Raw genomic sequence first — 17,528 nt, 5'->3', positions numbered from 1 at the left:
ATTGGACAATGTTCCCAGGCTGTTGGTAAAGTTGCACAGTAATGTATCAGACAGTGTTTCTCTGCTATTCATAAGGTTTTCCCTGGCCAATTTTTTGAGAAGTGGATGGCCTCTTCCTTCTTCCTAGTCTGTCTCAGTCTGTAAGCTGTGTTGAAACCTGTGTGCCATGTACAACCCTGCTTGTGTTTGAAACACTGGTGGCACAGCCTCAAGCCTCACAGCAACACGTAAGCCACCACAGTACACAAACAAAGGAATGAGTTAGGAAAATAAGCATTTATTCTACCAATTAGGTTATCAAAATCCACATACTAATTATTAAGCAAGCAAACAAGCAGCAATAACAGCAAGAAATGCATACATCTGAAGTCAGATAGACCTATCTCCTGGAAAAAGGGACTCTGCCACATCAATGCACAGGCTATAGGGACCAAAAAGATTCCAGCCACAATGACACTCAAAAGAAACATAAGAAGAGTCGATGTCCAATAGTCCAAAAGTGTTTAAAGACATGATATACCAAAAGAAAGCATTGGTGGTTCTGCAGTAAAATTCTCACTTTCCATACAGGAGACCTGGGCTCAATTTCCTGCCAGTGTACCTCATGTGGACCCACAACCCATTTGTCAGTGGAGGCTTGCATGTTGCTGTGATGCTCAACAGATTAGACTGCAGCTTCCAGACTAAAATGAACTAGGAAGAAAAGCCTGGTACTTCACTTCTGAAAGCTAATGAAAACCCTATTGATCACAAATGGTCTAATTCACAGCCCATCATGGGGATGGCACAACAAGGGCAGCATTTTGTCCCACTGTGCATGGGGTCACCACGAGTTGGGGTCAACTCAACAGTAGCTAACAACAACAGCATTCCAAAGAAAACCATTTCTCAACAATTTCTAAAATCAAAATGCATTCCTGGTACTCAAGACCATGTACTACCATACTACTTGGGCCTGGGAATTCCTGATTGTACCATACCAGCTTTGAAATATAAAATAAAAAGTGCATTTTTGAAGGGCTTCCATTTCATAATACTTTCTTTCCTACTCATTTTACAGGTGAATTTCCCATATCTTACTTGGGTCACATTCTTAGTATTCCTGGGCATTCACACCCACCCCCTTCTGTAAGTCAAAAAGGTGAGTGAGGAACAATCACACGGGTAAGGAGACAGGGGTCACAGACTGAGGTTCTCACCTGTGAGATTTTGTTCTGATTTCAAGTTACAGAAATAAGAGGTAAGCTTCGGAGTATAACTGCACTGGACGTGCTCTGGAGAAGAAGGAAACATTTAACGCTCAGATCTGCCTTTTGCTTTATTTTTTCTGTAAACCAAAAAACAAACCCACTGCTATCAAGTCAATTCTGACTCATAGTGACCCTATAGGATAGAGTAGAATTGCCCCATAGGGTTTCCAAGGCTGTAAATCTTTTTTTTTTTTAAGAATTTGGTTTACATTCAACATTATGTGTACATTTAGTTTCACTCGCCATTTACAAGTAATCCATAAATAAGGTAACCAATCACTGAGAAAAAGCAACAATGTACTCTCACTGGTGGTTCAAACCCACCAGCCACTCTTCAGAAGGAAGACTGGGCAATCTACTTCCGTAGTGATACTGCCTCAGAAACCCAAGGAGGGGTTGCTAACAAATTGGTATATATTTTCCCATTTTCTTTAATTTCTTTGTTGTTGTTTTTATGTGCTATGGAGTCGGACCCAACTCATAGCGACCCCTCCTTGGGTTTCCGAGGCAGTTTCACTACGGAAGTAGATTGCCCAGCCTTCCTTCTGAGGAGTGGCTGGTGAGTTTGAACCACCAGCCTTCTGGTAAGCTGTGAAGTGCCTTAGGCACTATGCTACCAGAGTTCTTTACTGTTGAAAATTACTTCCAAATCTATTGTGTTTTTTATTTGTCACTTTCATCCTACATGGAAACTCCTACCCTTGGAAAACAAAAGGAGGAGAAGAACAAGAGAAGGAGAAAGCGAGAGAAGAGTAAGAAGAAGCAGTAGAAGCAGAGAAAGAAGAAAAGGAAGGAAGGGAGGGAGGGAGGGAAGAAAGGCAGGCAGGGAGGCACAACCACATGAAACAACATATTTTAGATCTAACACAAAAGATATAAAATCTGGTAAACATGGCAGTCGAGGTGACAGTGACTCATGGTGACCCTATATAAACCAAACCAAACTCACTGCCGTTGAGTTGATTTCAACTCATGGCGACCCCTCCTTGGGTTTCCGAGGCAGTATCACTACAGACGTAGACTGCCCAACCTTCCTTCCGAGGAGTGGCTGGTAGATTTGAACCACCAGCCTTCTGGTTAGCAGTCAAGTGCTTTAGGCACTACCCTAACAGAGTAAAACTGTCTCACAGAGTTTCTGAGGCTTTTCGGAAGCTGACTGCTGCGTCTTCCTCCCACAGGGCAGCTGGTGGGTTTAAATCATCAATGTTACAGCTAAGGGCTTAATGACTGTACCAGCAGAGCTCCTCTGGAAACAGTAACTGAGTTTAACACAATGAGTTTAAATAAATAATATAGTAAGAGCAAGCTAGAGTTAAGTTTGGGTACATAGTATCCATGTTACAGGTTTTCCCTATTATAAAGAGACTAGTGCCCCACAGTAGGACACTTAATTATTTGCCTTCCTGAGCAACTGGCTTGCCTAAGGTCAAAATGTTAAGGAAGAATCCAGGCCAAGACTTGTCTTGACTGGAGTTTCCTGACTGCTAGCTCAACACTCATTCCACTTATTACTAAATCAAGACTAAGTGACAAATGATAAAAAGTTTGTTTAAACAGAAATGATTGCATTTATTCTCATTCATAAATTTTAAAAAACTAAAACAACAACAACAACAAAAGGACCACCCACCTAAAGAAAAAAATCACCAGGTGACTGCCTCACCAGAGGACAACGCCTAATAGCACTTAACCCCTTCAACACTGACACGAAACCACCCAGAGAAAACTATGAAAACACTACCAAGGAATTGAGTAACCAAGCTCCTATTCAAAGTCATGCTTTTAATAGAATAATTACAATCACCCTTCAATGACCTGGAAAAAAAAAAAGGTCCAGTATTTCCCTTACTGGATCAATCATCCACATAAGTGGATGTCTTCAAACACTGAGAAATGTGAAGCAGAAATACCAGGAGCCCACTTTGGTTGTTTGCCTCTGATGTGTCAACAAATAATAAGTATTGTAAATGCACTGATTATTCTAGCACTATAGCAAAAATAGAGAAGACCACAGAGGCTAGGGGTCCTAGGTGACCCAGCTAGCTCAGCACAGAGTAGGAGCAGTTAGGAATGCTGGTTGTCTACCCAGATCCTGCTACATACTAGCTGTGTCACCTTTATTTCTCTCTGCCTCAGTTTCCTCAAATGTAAAATTGGAATAGCAATACCTCACTGGACAATTATGAAGACCAGATCTGTTGACACATGTTAAACATTTAAAACTGTGCCAGGCAAAGAGTAAACTCTCAAAGAACGGCAGAAATTAATAATATTATCATTACTCATGTTCCCAACTTTAGCCCTCACTCTTGAATGGCTAATATCTTGACTCTTCAAATTTAGCAAATTTGGTCCCAAATGAATGGTCTCAGTCATTACCTTTTCTTTCTAACTACACCGTAATATCCTAGAGAGCAGGAGCTCAATGAATCCTCGGAGGATACCAACACAGAACCATACCCACAGGTACTCAATGAAACCACCACTTGTCTGTTGGTTTATTGTACTGTGGTGGCTTGTGTATTGCTGTGATGCTGGAAGTTACGGCACTGGTATTTCAATACCAGCAGGACCATCCACCGTGGATGGATTTCAGTGGACCTTCCAGGCTAAGACGGAGTAATAAGAAGGATGTGAACGTCTACTTCTTTAAAAAAAAAAAAAAAAACAGCCACTGAAAACTTTACGAATAGCAATGAAACACTGTAGAGGGTCGATAAGACCCTCTATAAGACGGAATGCCACAGTGGCTGTACAGTGGACGCAAGAGTAGCAACAATTGTGAGGATGGATTTGTTCTACTGTATGTAGGGTCACTATGACTTGAAACCAACTCCATAGCACCTAACAATAACCCAACGAAAAGGAATCTGTGGGTGATGAAACAGTTAACATATTCAGCTGCTAAGGAAAAGGTGGCTAGGGGTACCTTAGGAAAAAGGCCTGGCAATCTACTTCTAGGGGCTAAAAAAATCAATCATTAAAAACCCTATACATAGCACAGTTCTGCTCTGGCACACACGGGTCACCAGGTATTAGAATCAACTCAGCAGCAACTAGCTGCCCAATTTGCTGAAAGAATAAATAAGTTCATCCCCACCCCTAACAATCAATATGAAGCACAGTAATAACTAGAAGTCAATCTGTTCACTTGAATTCGTTACCTTAATTTGGCTTGTTGGGATTTCTGTAAACACATTAGAAAAATAAATGGCAACAGTGATTACCCAGAGGCTAGAATAGGAAAAGCGTTCCTTCGTTCCTTCGGCCCTTGTAGCTTTTGGCCTTTCCTCTCTAATTGTACTCCATGCTTTGTTTGAACTTGGGCGCTTGTAATCACCCAGTGTTCCTGAGGGAAAGCTAAAACCATTAAAAACCATTTGATTTTCACATCCTACAAACTCTTGATTTTTCTTGCAGGAGGGATTCTGTAGCCCCACTCACTCCCTGTCTGGGTGCTGTTCTTTATTACCTTACTTCTCACTTTTCATCAAAGTCTTCAGTCCCTATTACTCAGGCTGATACTGTTTGACCAGCAAAGAGTCCCACTAATAAGGGAACCCACTGCTCTATCTAGACTATCCTGAGATTGGTGGCATAAGTAGTTGGCAATCAGCTGCTAAACTAAAGGTTAGCAGTTTAAACCTACCCAGCAACAACACAGAAGAAAGGCCTGGCAATCTGCTTTTCTAAAGATTGTTGTTGCCATTGTTGTTGTTGTTGTCGTTATGTGCCGTCTAGTCAGACCCGACTCATAGCAACCCCTCCTTGGGTTTCCAAGGCAGTATCACTACAGAAGTAGATTGCCCAACCTTCCTTCCGAGGAGTGGCTGGTGGGTTTGAACCACCAGCCTTCTGGTTAGCACTCAAGTGCCTTAGGCACTACACTACCAGAGCTCCTTTTGTAAAGATTATAGCCAAGAAAGTCTTATGTAGCAGTTTTATTTTGTAACACACTGGGGTTGCCATGAGTCCAGTTGACTTGACAACAAAGGGTTTGGGTGGGTTATTTTGTTGTTGTTGTTTACCTAAGCAACCAACAAAGATAAATCAGCCCCTGGAAGGAATTTTTTTCTAGCTGTGAACATAATTATCTGCAGTCCCATCACACTCTTCACACTACCACCCCCCATGGTTCATTCCTGTTCCCATAATAAAACCTAACTCCACCGGGCATCAATTAGCAGAGGGCTGTGCTTTGAACACAATGGCTTCTCCCCAAGCTAAACACACAATATAAACCTGATTCCATGACGGCCCAGCCTGCACCCAGCTTTTCCTGGGCCTGCACCCAGCTTTTCGGGAGTTTACGCCTTTGTTTCCCCATTGTCAAGAGGGTATTTCCCAGTTAGCCTCTCTTCCCGTGGAGACTGGCTGCAACCATCCCTACCCCCCACACAGACAACAAAATGTGACATCAAAGGAACCCTTGGGTTGGCCATCTGTCCCTGCCAGTGTTTATGCAATGTAGGCAGAAGAGGGACAGGGCAGGGAAGGGCTCCAGCATGTCCCGCTGTCTCAGACCCACAGCACCAAGATCCTGGGCTGCACATGCCCCAGAACACAACAGTGAAAAAAAAGTCCTCAGTCCAGCTCTAGAGGTTCCTCCTTAAACAGAAAAACTGCTATTGCTGGTAGTTGCTGTTTAGTCAATTCTGACTCATGGTGACTTTAGGTATGCAGAGTAGGGCTGTGCTCCACAGGGTTTTCAAGGCTGTGAGCTTTCAAAAAGCAGATCACCAGAGCTTATTTCTGTGGTGCCTATGGGTGAGTCTGAACTGCTAACCATTTGCTTAGTAGTTGCTTAATCATTTGTACCCCTCAGATACTCCCAGAAAGAAAACTACAACTATTTAACTTTCCTGAGGATGTTTGAAAAACTGGCTTTATATAGTTCACCTACAGATAAGCCTCTAGAAAGAAGTCAAATCCTTAATTTTGCTGTTTTCCCAAAATTTCCACCTAAACATGTTCTTTTCAGGCATTATTTACTTCAACAAATTCATAAGCAATGAAGTGCTAAGAAGACCTGGTTTTCATGGGGAAAAATGCCTAAGGCATTTGACTGCTAACCAGAAGACTGGCGATTCAAACCCATCAGCCATTCCTCGGAAGGAAGGTTGGGCAATCTACTTCTGTAGTGATACTGCCTCGGAAACCCAAGGAGGGGTCACTATGAGTCAGATCCAACTGGACAACAGTGAGTTTATACAGCCATGTGCTGCGTAACATCCATTCAGGCAATGTCCAACCACATATATGTCCATGGTCCCATAGGGTTGTAAGAGTTCAGAAACGCCAATCAGAGAACAGGACACAGCTAACTCAAAAACTTTCTGCACATAACACACACACTTCATGTCTCTTGTACACAAAGTGATTGCGCTGCCAAGCATATGATGGTACAGAACATACAAATATAACCTGTAATACATATGTCTTGATAGTCATGATAAACATCTATGATACTGGCTTATGTATGCACAGTACCGTACTTTTTATCTAAAAAAATTTACTACATAACAGTGTTATGCTTCAACTCGTAGACAGTAGCATCCAATCTCATGTATTATGTATCTCAAATATTGTAGCGTTACAAAAAAAAAAAACCACCAAACTCTCTGCCATCGAGTCATTTCCAACTCATAGCAACCCCCATTGGGTTTCCAAGACTGTAAATCTTTATGGAAATAGATCGCCCAGTCTGCCTTCTACGGAGCAGCTGGTGGGTTTGAACCACTAACCTTCCAGTTAGCAGTCAAGTCCCTTATCCACTACACCACCAGAGCTGTTTTGTTGTAGCACTACCTCTATTTAATTTTCCTTCACAAATATTACTATGACATGCACCATGGCTTCCAAATGCAGCAAAATCAGTGTTAGTAATAGCAGCAACAAAAGCCAAAGGAGAAGTACTGATTTGGAAATGAAACTAAGGGTTATTAAACAACACAAAGGTAGAAAATCAGTGAACTCTATTGCTCGTGATTTAGGCTATCACACTTGACAATCCCAATGATCCTCAGAAACAAAGAAAAAATTCTCCGAACTGCTGAAGGACTGGCTCCACTGAAATTGTTGTTGTTGTTGTTAAGTGCCGTCGAGTCGTTTCCGACTCATAGTGACCCCATGCACAGCAGAACGAAACACTGCCTGATCCCGTGCCACTGAAATAGGCTAATGAAAATGAGAGAGGGCACTATATCAGACATTGAAAAATTGCTAATGATGTGAATAAAGGACCAAACACAAAAGCAAATCCCTCTCAGTGTGCTGACAATCACTGTCAGGGCACAAAGCTTGTTCAAGATGCTTAAAGAAAAACTAGCATCAGATTATGAAATGGTGTTCACACAACATGCAAATCACATAATGTTTATTTCACAGTACATGTTGTTGTTGTTGTTGTTGTTATATGGCGTTGAGCCGGACCCAACTTATAGTGAACCCTCCTTGGGTTTCCAAGGCAGTATCACTACAGAAGTAGATTGCCCAACCTTCCTTCCGAGGAGTGGCTGGTGGGTTTGAACCACCAGCCTGCTGGTTAGCAGTCAAGTGCCTTGGGCACTACAATATGGACGTTAAATGAAGCATTACTGTATGTATATAGATCATGGATGAACACAAGGACCTAAGAATTCTAGAGATAACACAAACATTAGCTATCATCATCTATACCAATAACCAGTTAACACTGAGTGTACTCTGATTCCTGATGATCCCAAGTGTATCAGAATAGAACTGTCTCCATAGGGCTTTCAATGGCTGATTTTCTGGAAGTAGGCTGCCAGGACTTTTTTCCAAAGTGCCTCTGGGTGAACTAGAAGCTCCAACAGCTAGGTTAGCAGCCAAGTACGTTAACCATCTGCATCACCCAGAGACCTAAAACACCTCCATCAATATCCAGAACCACAGGTCAAGACTTAATGGAATGGTCATGGGCTTGGACGTCAGATAAAATGTGGTTCAAATCCCAAGTCACCACTTCCAAGCAGTGTGATTTTAGTTAAGCACATTTAGGTTTCATCAACTGAACTTGGAAGTAAGAATATACATATCATAGAGTCATTGTGAGTTTCGATCATATATTCTAGGAAAAAGCACTAAGAAAAATGCCAAGCCCACAGCAGGTGTTCAATGTATATTAGTCTCCCTTCCTCTGCATATTCACTTGCAGCCTAGCCTTACTTCCATATCTTATCATGGAGGATCCCAGGAGGTAAAGGGTGTCCAAGTCGGCAAAAGTGGAGGAGTTATTGTGGACTGTTTGGCCAGTCATCAGCTAAAACTCAACAGACTAACCCTGGCAACAGATGAGAGGTATCTTTGCTATCTTTCAAATATCAGCAATTTCTGGGGAGAAAAAGATGCTTGACATGTTTCACCTACCATTTGCATGAAAATTATTAAACCACATCCCAACTATTGGAAGACAATCCACATTATTCATCATGTAAATTTGCTTAAATTCCCTCTGGGGGAAGGATGGGAGAGACACTGTGCTCAAAGCCAAGAGATGATACATCCACTCTATGATTCACCTTGAACAGCTGCAGTGAAGAAAAGCACACACAGGCACATACACAAAAAAACTGGCTTCCAATTTTGAGACTGGCCCCTCACTTTTTTAGTTTTACTCTTTAACCCCATAGTTTCCCTTCATTCACAGAACTCAGACACATGCTTGACATTTCTTTGGACAGCATTGATCAGGTTTTAATTCACCCAAAAAGAACTACTGTCCATTTCCTAGGTGGTCCAGGGCAGCCCTCAAGGATTTACAAAGATATTGGGGGGCTAGTGGGGCAGAAGACGAAAAAGGCAGTATCTTGACAAACAGTATGTATCCGTTTTGAAAATTCAGCCACTAAAACCCTACAGGGCACAATTCTACTCTGACTGACGTCTGGTGGCCAAGAGTTAGAGTCAACAATATGGCAACCAAGCTCTGGCTGTTCAAAGTGGGACCCTGCCTTATGGGCAGCCACTTCAACAAAGAGAGGCTGGTGCAACTGTAAGTGGGATGCATTTAATATGCAGAAACTAGAGGGAACCCAAGGGGACGGCCTGGAGAACCACCAGCATATGATGCAAAGGGTTACTTACTATTTTTATTATTATTATTATAGGAGCTCTGGTGGTGTAGTGCCTAAGGCATCTGACTGCTAACCAGAAGGCTGGTGGTTCAAACCCATCACCCACTCCTTGGAAGGAAGACTGGGCAATCTACTTCCATAGAGAGACTGCCTCAGAAACCCAAGGAAGGGTCGCTATGAGTTGGAACCGACTCAATGGCAGTGAGTTTGTTTTTTTTTAGTTTTTACTATTATTATAGGGAAAATATGTTATGGGTATTGGTTGCTGTTGCATCTCAGTGTAGAACTGTCCCATATGGTTTCAAGGATGGGGTCACCTTTTGGAAGCAAATCATCAAGCCTATCTTCTGAGGTGCCTTGGTTAAGAGTCATGCACTTAACTCTGTACTACCCAGGGGCTCTTGAGAGGGAATATGTTGTTATTGTTGTTGTTGCTGTTGTTAGGTATCATTATTCAGGTACAACTCAATGACCCTACATACAACAAAACGCAACACTGCCTGGTCCTGTGCCATCCTCACAATTGTTGCCACGCCTCAGCCCATCGTTGTCGTTACTATGTCAATACATCCTATTGAGGGTCCTCCCATTTTTTGCTGACCTTCTACTTTGCCAAGAATGGGATCTTTCTCCAGGGACTGGTCCCTCCAGATACATGGGAGTGAGAAGCATAGCTATGGCAACACAATGTGATACAGGCACAGAAAGAGAGGTCTCTGCAAGACGCTGCAGACACACAGAGCTGGGCGTGGCTAAGGCTGTCTCAGGAATCACAAAGAGGAGCAACAGGTAAGACAGGAGAAACAAGTAACAGCAGGATCCACACAGGAGGGCCTGGAATCTAGATGGGAAACCAGAAACTGCAGAAATCTACCACCATGCCTAAAGAAGCCTCTCTCATCAAGTGAGTAGACTAGTATTTTGTTCAAATTCCAGAGCAGCCAGTATGTGATTGACACCTGATAAATGTGAAATGATGCACTACTATGTCAATAGTAGAAACTTCACCTCTCATGCAGGAAACCCAGGTTCAATTTGTGGCCAATGCACCTCATGTACAACCACCACACCCGTCAACCACCCCACCCGTCTGTCAGTGGAGACTTGTGTGTTGCTATGATGCCAAACAGGTTTCCTTGGAGCATCCAGACTAATGTGGACTAGGAAGAAAGGTCTGGTGATCTATTTCCAAATATCAGCAAATAAAAACCCTAAGGATCACAACAGTTTGATCATGGGGACTGTTTTCGTTACCTAGTGCCACTCTAACACAAAATACCACAAATGGGTGCCCTTAACAAACAGGAGTTTATTCTCTTATAGTTTTGGAGATTAAAAGTCCAAGTTCTAAGTGCCAAGCTCTAGGGGCTGGGTAAAAGCCCCAAGACCTCAGGCTTCAGCTCTGCCTGTTGTTCCCAGCCCACTGAAGCTAGAGGTATCTCTTCACTCAGGCATCTGCAGGCTGCTGAGGCTAACAAGCCAAAGGTCTACAAGTAAAATGGCACAGTCCCAATATTACCAAACAACATGACAGGCCACTAATCCAAGTCCAGAGCAGTCTCAAGGTCGGCAGGAGACAAGGCAGGCTGTTAAAAGAAGACTCAGCTACATGCAGGGTACAAGCATGCCATAAGCTGCAGACCATTCCCAAAGCTTCTCCTTATATACTGGAAGCAGACCATATCCCTAAAGCAGCTACTCAGGTGCTCACAGCAGACTCCACCATGGAACTGACTGCCAGTCTCCTCATACGGAATAACTACAGCCAGCTGCCCAGCCACTCAAAACCAAATCCAGCCACGTTGACACATAACCTTAACAACCACAGGGATGGTTCACAATGAGGCAGCATTTAATTCCATTGTGCATGGGGTCACTATGAGCTGTGGCTGACTGTATAACAGCTATGAACAACAACAACATCTTTACTAACAAGGATTGGGTGGATTTGTTCACAGGAGAAAAATAAACTTGAAAGAATAATAGTAACTTCGTATAGCTGTATGTTTTGGCCTAAATCAGTCTACTGTCATAAAAATAAATGGGGGATGTCACATTTTAGGGGGCAGATAATCACTATTCCCCACTTCACACATGAGAAAGTGTATGCACAGAGTTCTTTGTGCTGGACTACCCCACTGGAGCCTGCTGCCATACCTAGGAGTAGGAAGGGATCCCTGTAGCCAATTTCTTCTTTCTGAGTGATGGTGAATGTTGTGCAGGAACCACTTGGTCCCTTCAGTAGAGGGCTGAGCTCCAGTGTGCCTCCAGTACTAAGGTCCAAGTGAAGTACTACACCTCACAGTTCAGATAAAGGTTCATCCTCTTGTTAAGAGAATGATCTCATGTCCAACAGTCTTGAAACAAGCACAAACAAGAATTCAAACCCAGTTCAAATCAACTCCTTCTTCCCCTGCCCACTATTCACACAAAGTAAGTCATAGAGGAGGCAAAGAGAACCCTGGAAGAAACAGGTAGGAAGATGACCCTGTGAAAGTCTCCAAAATATTGTAATCTGAGAATCAATGACTCACAGTGTGAGGAAACATCAGTTTCATAAGGGGTAGACCCAGCTCACACGTGTCCCTGACATGGTATGGACCACCACACCTTCTCCAACAAGCCCACGACTATGGTTTGTGGTAACAAGAATTGGACCTAAACTGTAAGTTCCCAGAAAATCGATTTCAAAGCCTCATATCGAGGGTAAGGAGAATCAGCAACCCCTCTTCCCACCAAACCAACAGTCACAAATAATGAATTCCTCATTGTCCTGGGATGGGATGGATTTGGGCCTGAGATTATAATACAAAGGAGGACTCTCAAAGCTTAAATATATTCCTCAGCTTTCTACAAACACCATACTTACTCATCCCATAGAGAAAATGCTTTCTCCAGCACTCTAAACATGCCATTCGCAGAGGCTGCTCACATCCTAGGTGCTTACATGCCAGGTGAGAGACTAGCAGTCAAAGCGCCACACCCCAGGGTACCAAAACTCCTCCTCCTCCTGGCTCTCCAAGCAAGAAAGGTGGGCCTCCATCCACAGTGGTTCTAACTATAAAGCACACACAGGGAAAAATGGGCTTGGTGCGCTTTTCTTTTTTTAAAATGCCCTAGAGGTTACAGGGAGCTCTGGTGGCATAGTGCCTGAAGCATTTGACTGCTAATCAGAAGGTTGGCAGTTCAAACTCACCTGCCATTCCTGAAAAGGAAGACTGGGCAATCTACTGCCATAGAGATACTGCCTCAGAAACCCAAGGAGGGGTCGCCATGAGTCAGAAACGACTCAATGGCAGTGAGTTTGGTTTAGAGGTTACAAGCTCAACCTCAGAAACATTAATAAGATAACACTGTAAATACTCAATTGCCAATAGCAATTAGTATTTTAACAATTCTAGAAGCATAATCTAGGCCCTTATTCAACTACAAGAAGAACCCTGGCAGAACAGTGGTTAAAAGTGCTTGGCTGCTAACTTAAAGGTTGGTGGTTTGAATCCACCAGCCACTTCATGGGAGAAAGATGTGGTAGTCTGCTTCTGTAAAGATTACAGCCTTGAAAACCCTATGGGACAGCTCTACCATGTCCTATAGGATCAGTGAGTTGGAATCAACTCAGTGACAGTGGGTTTGGGTACTCAACTATGATACCAGTGCCAGCTGCCATCAAGTCAATTCCATCTCACGGTCAACTCATGTGCATCAGAGAAGAACTGTGCTTCACAGAATTTTCAATGGCTGATTTTTTGGAAGTAGGTGACCAGACCATTTTCCAAGGGGCCTCTGGGTAGACTCAAACCTCCAACTCTTTGGTTAGCAGTTCAGTGTATTAATCAGCTACAGCCTCCAACAACTCTGATTCAAGTATTACCCTACAGAAAGCACCTGAGCATTCTTGCCCCAGCAAAATCTCATAATGTATGAAATTCAAGGAACTCATGTGGTACGCTAGAATCACACATTTATATGATCTCATAAATCCACACCTAAGCATTAAGCAAATAAAACTTTGAAAAGGGATGATTTCTCCCCAAAAGTTTTAACAATTAACCACATACTAATATTTGTTCCAATACTGATGCAAGCAACAGTATCAAAATAACAAACTGGAGGAATGATGCTGCAAAATACTGGTGAAAACTATTTCTCCTTGTTCTCCATTCTCAAAACAGCACAAACCAGGACAAAACAGCATTGTCAGTGCCATTCCTCAGAATACCAGGTCATGGTGGTATTGCATGCAGCTGGCCAGTCTGTCTTCTTTAAGGCAATTCCACTCCTGAGGCCAAGCCACTTGTTCCTTGGGCAAAGTACCACATGACCTTAACACAGCACCTCAAAGCAGAAGTAGCCTCTTTCCAGCTCAATTCCTCCCGATGCCCAGTTCAGCCCCTTGTAATACTAAATGCATAAACATTAACTAAATATGTCACATATTTAGACTTGAAGACTAAGGTGCACCTAACCCAAGCCATGGTATTTTCAACCGCCTAATATGCATAGGAGAGCTAGACAATGAAAAAGGAAGACCTAAGAAGAGTTGATGCTTTTGAGTTGTGATATTGGTGAAGAAAACTTGAAACTACCATGTACTGTTAAAAGAACTAACAAATCTATCCTGTAAAAAGTGCAGCTGGAATGCTCCTTGGAGCTGAGAATGGTCAGACTTCGTCTCACCTACTTTGGTCATGTTCTTAGAAGGGACCATTCTCTGGAAAAGGATATCATGCTTGATAAAGTGGAGAGTCAACAAAAAAGGAGAAGGCCCTCAATGAGATGGATTGACAGTGGCTGCAACGATGGTCTCAGGTATAGCAAGGATTGTGACACTGGCACAGGACTGGGCAGTGTTCCGTTCTGTTGTACATAAGGTCACTATGAGTCAGAGACGACTTGATGGCATCTAACAACATGTCACATATTTATCATCTCAGTTGATAAAACTCAGGGAGAACAATAGGTTGAGGCTGGGCAACTTCAATAATGCTATCTTCCTTTGTGGAGAAGTATTTATCAGCCTACTTCTTGAACCCTGAGCTTTTAGTTTCTATTCTTGGTTGCAAAGTCAACCATAACACCATATAATCCATTGTTTTGTTGTTGTTGTTGTTGTTGTTTCCTGCCATTGACTCATGGTGACCCCATGCACAACCAAACACACACTGCCTCATCCTGCACACCATCCTCATGACTGGTTGCCAGATCAAACCAATGTGATCCAGAAGATTTTCACTGATTTTGGGAAGTAGCTTGCCTAGCCTGTTTTCCTAGTCCATTTTAATCAAGAAGCTCTGCTGAAACCTGTTCAGCATCACAGCAATGCACCAGTCTTCACCAACAGACAGGTGGTGGCTGCACATAAAGACCATTGGCCAGGAATCAAGCCTGGGTCTCCTGCATGAAAGGTAAAAATTCTACCACTGAACCACCAATGCCTTCCCCCAAAATATGTAGCAACTCCAACATCAGTCTCTAGCTTACATCCTAGTCTCCAGCTTACATCCCAGTCTGTCCCAAATTTTGGACTTTGTATTCACTTCATTTCTACCTGAAAGGTAATAAACAAAACAAGAACAGAGCAGTGAGGCCCTCAAGAAGATAGGACGAACTGGAGGAAACAAAAGTCTCAGGAAGGTAAGATAAAAATTGGAAGGGAAATATATACAGCCAGTTTTGTAGCAATCAGCTAGGATAATAAGATGAAAATACAGAAAGAAATTGTAATCCCACTTGCCCATAATGAAGAGAAAACTAGTACATGGACAAAAGAGGAAAGCTGTTTTTGTTTTATTTTATTGCCAAAACCATTCACATCTCTGGAAGGAAGGCACTGAGAGATGTTGTAAAGATGAAGGTGTGACAACAGAGGGTAGGAGGGAAAAGCATCCAATACAGTACAATTTATTAAGTGCCTCCTTTGTGCCAAACCACAATGTTCACACCAAGTTGTCACGATGGGCCAAAAAAACAGCTTTCATTATTTCCATCTCACAGGGAAATGTAAACTCAGAAAGATTATGTAACTTTGCTGAGGCCACACAGCTAAAAGTGGCAGAGCAGGAATTCAAATCCAAGTATTTCTAACTCCAAAGTTCTTGCTCCTATACTGTCACATACTTAGAAAGAAGATGTGCTGAAAAAACTTTAAATTGTCAAGCCTCATGCATTAAATATAAACCAAAATGAAATGTTCTTCCTCAGTCATTATAGGAAATTTGCTCTGCCTTAGTAGAAAGTAAGTTGTCAAGTAGGTTGAAAACACCTACGATTCACAAAATTATCAGTAAGTCTTATGCAAATTCCAGTTAGATGTTTCCAAAACAATTTCACAGGGTGTGCCCCAGTGAATACATAAAACCCACCTTGGAACAATTGATCCAATGTGTCTGATACTCCTGAAGACAAGATATGTTCTCATAAAATTCAAAAATATTATCTATGTCAAGGACACACACATAATGCTTTCCTCTTTGCAGTTAAGATACTTCTACTTTTTAAAGGCTTCAAAAGCTTTCTGACATAGTTCCACAGGGTAGAATTTTAAAACTGCATGGAAACTCAGAGAAAGGTAGCATTTATTTATGCTTCAATTGAATGCAAACAGCTAGACCCAAACCAAGTTATTTACTGGAGGAGAGGGGAAAAAGTCCTAGGAAAAATTAATGATATAGTAATTGTAACTTCCTTTCACATCTGCATGGTCATATAGTGCTATAAACCCTTTCATGACCAGTGGGACATATATCACCAGCCAACATTTTCAGCAGCTCAAGTTTCTTGGGAAACTGCTATCAGTTACACAGATCTCTAGGTAGCATGTACTGTAGTACATGCTACCTAGAGATCTGTGTAACTTTGAGAATCTGAAAAAACAAGCGTCACTCTACCAACCTTACCACCAGGGTCCACTAGAGACATATGTGTCTCACATAATTGTATCAAAATCGATACAATTTTTTTTTCTTTGATTTCAGCCTGCTTTCTGTTACTGAAAACACATGGTATCAACAAAAAACTCAGAACAGAAAATGGTTCAGTCATGAAAGGTTAACATCTGCATGATGATATCCTTTTAACAATCCCATGTGACAATGTCAAGAAAATCTCTATCCAGTGAGTAATTTATTCCTCTTTCCCTGGCTAAAGATTATTGTTCCACAAAACTCGGTGAACATGGATCCATTAGTCAGTCGCACCAGCACTATCACGAGCTTCAATTTAGTTGTTTTTCATGTGCATTGAGTTGCTGATGGTTCTTTAGAAGGAGAATGGGCCCACGAATCATGTCAGCACCATGTCTACTGTGTCCTTTCTTGGGTCCATGATGACCTATAATAAGGAGCTCTGGCAGATGTCACAGAACTGAATCATGCAACCTGTCACTCTCTGCTGAGACTTGTCTGATTTGGATCAAAAGTAACTTCCTTTTACTTCTGTATCATGAACTTCAAGGAAGCCAGGAAGTCAAAGCAAACTGAGTAAACTCTAGCCATGGCAGCCTGTCCACCAGCACGCCACAATGAAAAATAAGGTGTGCTGAGAAAATCAGGCCATTCTGCTTTAGCTTTAGGAAGATGATAAAATCAGCTACTAACCTCCTTCCAATGACACTCACCTCAGACCTGGAATAAACACTGTTGTAAAATGAGTATTTGTTTAGCTGTAACTATAGTCAGTCCTTGGGTGGTGAAAATGGTTACGCACCCAACTCAAGTTCAAGGTTCCAACCCAGCAAGAGGCACTTTAGAAGAAAGCTTTAGGGATTTGCTTCTGAAAAGTTACAGGCTTGAAAACACTATGGAGTCCAGCTCTACTCTGACACACACAAAGAAGTCTCCATGAATTGGAAGTGGCTAAAGCACTTGACTGCTAACCAGAAGGCTGGTGGTTCAAACCCACCAGCCAATCCTCAGAAGGAAGGTTGGGCTATCCTACTTCCGTAGTGATACTGCCTCGGAAACCCAAGGAGGGGTCGCTATGAGTCCGGGCATATAACAACATATAACAACAACAACAACAACAGTCAGCAATTAACAACACAAAACCAAGGGAAAAAAAATGTTGCCATCAAGTCAATTTTAACTCTGGGCAGAGTAGAATTACCCTATAGAGTTTCCAAGGTTGTCATCTTTCTCCCACAGAGGCTGGTGGGTTCGAACCACTGATGTCTCAGTTATTAGCT

This window comes from Orycteropus afer, unplaced genomic scaffold (assembly GCF_000298275.1).
Source record: "Orycteropus afer afer isolate SDZICR_OR568_19922 unplaced genomic scaffold, OryAfe1.0 scaffold00078, whole genome shotgun sequence".
NCBI classification, from domain to species: Eukaryota; Metazoa; Chordata; class Mammalia; order Tubulidentata; family Orycteropodidae; genus Orycteropus; species Orycteropus afer.
The sequence above is the reverse complement of the archived record's forward strand: the minus strand, read 5'-3'. Positions refer to the sequence as shown.